We start from the raw sequence: 6,000 nt of genomic DNA, 5'->3' as shown, positions 1-6,000 counted from the left end.
CCATGTGTTACGGTCGTAACACTAAGTAGAGGGGCGTGACGCTCGTCACATGCCTGTGGCGGTCGTCACAGCCATTTTTCTTGTAGTTTGCGTGGGCTGGGCTTTAGTAAGATGCTTTCCTACAGAATCCTCTTTTTGCACCCCTTTTTCTTTCCTTTTCACACATGCTTCAAATAATGTTGCCTGAAATAAATAATAATAGAATACCAAGTAATATCGAATAATATAAAATAAATTGAATCAAATAACAATATAATTTAATTAAATCAAGTCCAAAAATGTGATATTATTTCATGTTATCACAGGGAGAATTTGAAATGAGCATCACAGGGGAGCTAAATTACTTCCTCGGACTTCAAATCAAGCAACTTGAAGAAGGAACTTTTGTGAGCCAAACGAAGTATTGTAATGAGCTACTCAAGCGCTTCGATATGGCAAACTCCAAAGTAATCGACACTCCAATTCCTACTGCTATTAATATGGATCGGAATGAAAATGGTAAGGCCGTAGATATAAAAAGGTATAGAGGTATGATCGGATCTCTCCTCTATCTTACCACATCTCGACAAGACATTATGTTTAGTGTATGTATCTGTGTTAGGTATCAATCATGTCCCAAAGAATCACATTTAAAGGTCGTCAAGCGCATACTTAGATACCTCTGTGGTACTTCAAAGTATGGGCTTTGGTTTTCTAAGGGAAGTGATTGCTCTTTGGTTGGCTACTCCGATTCTGACTTTGCCGGTTGCAAATCAGATACGAAAAGCACTAGTGGCACTTGTCATTTTTATTCAAATTCCTTAGTGAGTTGGCACAACAAAATGCAAGTTTCAGTTGCTTTGTCAACAATCGAGGCAGAATACGTTGTTGCGGGTAATTGTTGCGCTCAAATTTTATGGCTCAAACAACAATTACTTGACTTCAATGTTCAACTTGAACGTATTAAGTTTTTTGTGACAACATAAGCGCCATCAATTTAACCAAAAATCCTATACTATATTCGTGCACTAAACATATTGAAATTCGGCATCACTTCCTTAGGGATCATGTTGAGAAAGGTGATGTTGTCTTTGAGCATGTTGATAGCAAAAATCAATTTGCCGATATTTTCACAAAACCACTTGTGACAGAGCCTTTCTTCCACATCCGTTGGGAACTTGGTGTTCTCGATATCTCCGATCACGTTTAAATATATATATTATACATGTCTATTCCTTGATTTATAAGTGCGGGTATGTGAGGGAACTTGTCGTCTATCACCATTGGAGGTAATATTGGTCATATCCATTTGACCTATATTGATCAACTATGTATGTATATACTTGATCTATGTAATTCTTGATGTTCATTTTATGGCTTGATCTAAGTTCGATCAATTTATATGTTTGAATTATACTTGAACTTGCTTAGGTATCATATTTAACATGCATGTTGTTGTATTTAGTTATTTGTCTTAAAGTTTATGCTAAATAAATATGGCAATGTTATTTACTTATTTTCTTTTACTCCGTGTAATATTATGCCTATACTTCTTCCATTAACTTCATGTTATGTGCATGGTTGTTAATGTTTATATGTTGCAAAGTCGTTGACTAAGTGCTTATGGATATCTTTGGTTCATGTTGACTGTTTCATTGTTTCTTTTCGATGTTGTCAAAGGGGGAAAAGAAATGGAAACACAATAGCTGATTTAGCAGATTTATAATGGTAGAATGTTTGAAGGCATGCATAAAATCAGAGGGAGGATGTCTATCAAAGTACGCGATTATGCCACGGTTTTCCATCATCAAAAAGGGGTTGACTGTGAGGCAAATATGCCTAGTTCTTATTTTAATGATGTCAAACCTTTCTAGTTGCCCATAACGTGTACTTTGGACGGTGTCATCATATCATAAAATGCATTCATCCTCTAACATGTTCAAAATATAAGTTCAACGTGTCCAGGCATATAGGAGCATATCATATATGTGAATCATGCACTTGATCATCGTTAATACCCTAAGTTCATAAGAGATTGGTTTAAATTGATCAAAATACATCTCAAAACTCATTTTTGAGAGTTTAAGAAATGTGAGTCGACTCATGACTCGGAGCATAACTCTCGGGTCTGAACAGGTCGAGTCACAGGTCGACTCAATCCTGGGAAAAACTGAATGAGTCAACTCATCCACATGTTGCATTGACTCATTGCCTATTTCCATTTGAACCATGTAGCCACGAGTCTAAACAGGTCGAGTCATAGGTCGACTCAACCCTGGAAAAACTTTTTCTGAGTCAACTCATCCCCTGTTTGAGTCGACTCATCGCCTGTTTCACTTGAATAATTTTACCTCGGGTCCATACAGGTTGAGTGACCTATATGAACAGGTCGAGTGGCTGCTGCTTGGACTAAATTTTCTGCTGTGTAATTTTGCAAAATGATTCTGTTATGTTTGTTATTTGGTCCATGCATCATATAAATATTCTAGAGTCTCTTGTTCAACTATAAACAATAAAAGTGAAAGATATACACCAAAGTGCTCTTCATCTTTATTATCCATTGCATTTCTTAACAAATACACATAATAAATTTTGTTGATCATTATGCATTGTTGTGGTGATAACGTCCAAATAGGATTGTGTAATCTTAGTTTGGGTTGAGGATTTGTGTGGGTTTTTCTTGAATAAAACCATTGGGGTTTTATTCTCTAAGAATTGAGTGTTTTTGCACTAACCTTTGCTTCACAGATTCAACCGAGTGAAAAGTTTGAAGAACGGTGGGTTCGGTCAAATAAGTAATGGTAATCGGAGGATTGTGAAGAAAACTTAGGGTCCAAGTGACTTGTGATCAAAATCAGCCGAGCTGAAGTTTTTGAGAATGTGGAGTTCTTGCAATAAGGTAGTTGTAACTGGAGGTTTGTTCGAAGTGCTTGAAGGATTTGGTTTAACTTGAATCAATGGGAGAGAAGCGAATAGGATCTGCAACAACACTAGGGGTTGGTTAGTGATGATCATTACTTCTATTGTATTAACTTTGCAACTTGTTAATAAAAACATCTCAATTCTAGATTTAGAATTGAGGGCAGACGTATCCTAAGTGAGGACGATAGGGGAACTTCCTCAACAAATTCAGTCTTGTTCTCTCTTTTTCTTATCTCTTTAAATTCTACAGAAATTAAGTTTTGTGTGAAATTAATAGTAAAATCAATATCACTTTATTATTGTGCATATTAGCTGTTCGATAAATTGGTGCAATCACCTTGATTGCAACTGAGGAAAATTCAGCACTTTCAATTTGAATGAAATTGATACTTGGTGTGAAGTGCACACCAAGTGTTTGATAAAACTAATCTCACACAAATCTATTAATATTTTACTTGTTCTCTTATTCTGTTAACTCATCATTAGAGGTAACCATGTCAAGGATTGTAGTAATTAATCGATTGATTTAGATAGTGGTTGATTATCTCTATGTTAGTTATTCCATTCGGTTTCACGCATATCCGATCTTTCTATTAACGGAATGTTTAGACGATTGTAATCTAGGGAGCTTTCGCAACTGTTGAAAACATTTTTAAAAAGCGCTAAATTTCAAATACTAATATATTCAACCCCCTTTTTAGATCGGTACTATCGTCTAACATTGACTTGGTTACACAATCCATGATTGCCCAGATCGAGTCGTGACCACCATAAGTACGTGGCAATCCTACAACAAAGTCCATGGAAATACTATCCCATTTCCACTCTGGAACTTCCAATGGTTGCAACGATCCACCTAGCTTTTGATGCTTGATATTTACCTATTGACATACCATATATTTGGCTATATACTCATCAATAATTTTTTTCATACCAGGCCACCAATAATTCTTCTTCAAGTCTTTATACGTGTTTTATGAACCCAAATGAATCTAAAATTGTACTTCTTAACTTTGAATCATTCATAACACATATTCTTTGATTAAATAGATGAACTTCATCCATGGCTTGAGCAAAGCCTAGTTGAGTTGACAATGCCTGTAACCCCTAATCTAATAGTTAAATCAGCCGATTCATTTTCCTCGATTCATAAGTGACATTCAGATTACCCATCAAGACACCAGTCCGAGTCCATGCAAATTAAAGGTTAAGATTCAAAAAAACTTCTAACTGATCTTGCTTTAATATCATTAATTATGCCTTATAAGTCTCTTTCCTACTCAACTCATCTACCACTTCATTTTCCTTACTTGGTGGTACTTTAACTCGAAATCAAAGTCCTTAATGTACTTCATCCATCTTCTTTGTCACATGGTCAACTCTTTCTGATCAAATAGATATTTCAAACTCTTGTGGTCACTGAACATTTCAAAAATGCACTCCATATAAATAATGGTGTCATACCTTCAATGCAAAAACAATAGTTAACTCAAAAGCATGCGTCGGATGATTCTCTTCATGGGTTTTCAATTGTCGAGACACATATGCTACAACTTAGCCATTTTTCATTAGAACTCCACCTAGTCCTTTCTTTGAGGCATCACACAACATTTCATGGGATTTACTAGGATCTAGAATTATTAGAACAAGTGTGGTACTTAAATTTTCCTTTAACTTGATGAAACTTTGCTCGTAATCTGAACTCCAACTAAAAGGGATCTCCTTTCAAGTGAGTGGGGTCATTGGTAAAGTCAATTGTGAGAATCCTTGAATAAACCTCCTATAATACCCTGTCAAACCTAAGAGACTTCTGACTTCGGGAGCACTATGCGGCCTTTCTTAATTAAACACTTTTTCAACTTTAGATGGATCTACGACTACTACTCCTTGTGATATGACATGACCAAGAAATTTCACTTCGGTCATCCATAACTCACACTTGTTAATCTTGGCAAAGAGTTGACTCCCTTACAACAATGATAGACCAATCCTCAAATGTTCCATGTGCTCTTGTGAAACACATGAATATATAAGGATATCATCGATAAAGATTACCACTAACTGGTCTAATTAGGGTTGGAATATCTGGTTCATGTAACCCATAAAGACAACAAGTGCATTCGCCACTCCAAATACAAGGAATTCAGAATGACCATATCGAGTTCTAAATGCAGTATTCGGTGTATCATAACTTTTGACTTGGATTTGATGGTAACATGATTGAAGCTAGCGGAAATATACTCGAGCATATCGCACACTCGAACATACAACAAAGTCGCCATCGAACTTCATTTATCCCCAGAGGGAAGGGAAAACATCGATAAAACCCGAGGGAAAGAGATATATTGGGTAAGGAAGTCGGTTATGCAAGGGGAAGATATTAGCACCCCAAACATCCATGGTACTCCATGGGAACCGTTTTGATTGTTCTCGCTCGGATAGGTGTTAACTAAAGATTACTCGCAAAAAGAATAAAGGGAAAGGAATAAATAGATAAAGTGCTCGGTGAGGATTGGGGCCCTCATGCCTACGTATCCTCATTGTGCAATGAGGAATTCAGAGCTTCGTAGTTCAAGGAACTAGAGGCAGGAGGTGGAAAGAAAGTGTGATAGAGAGTATGGTTTGAACCAAAGAATTGTGTTGTTTGAACTCCAACAAGGGTGAAAATGTGAACCCAAGAGTAAAACTGGTGTGAACTAATAAGTGAGGGCGTATAACACTTGTATCATTGTATTGGAATAACCGAAAAGAAAGGGTTGCCTAAGTACGGCTGCAAAGTAAGTAAGGAGATGTTTGTCTAAGCTATAGGGACTCACAAGACGAACAAATCGACTCTTGATTCACAAAAAGGGTACAAGATGGAGCACAAAGGTATAGTGTATTTGGCTCAAAGAATAGGTATATCACATGGAGTGAGAGAAGGTAGAGTATGAATGTATCGTGGAAATGAATGGAGTGAAGTGACCAAAGTCACAGAATAGAGTATCTGGTGATGAGTGACTGAAGAAGTATTTTTTGAAATCAAAAGGTGAAAGTGTATTGGAATCCATAAGAGAAAGGGGATTTCTATCATAGAGGGAAACAACGTTAACCAATATG

Source organism: Lathyrus oleraceus, chromosome 1 (genome assembly GCF_024323335.1).
Source record: "Lathyrus oleraceus cultivar Zhongwan6 chromosome 1, CAAS_Psat_ZW6_1.0, whole genome shotgun sequence".
NCBI lineage: Eukaryota > Viridiplantae > Streptophyta > Magnoliopsida > Fabales > Fabaceae > Lathyrus > Lathyrus oleraceus.
The sequence above is the reverse complement of the archived record's forward strand: the minus strand, read 5'-3'. Positions refer to the sequence as shown.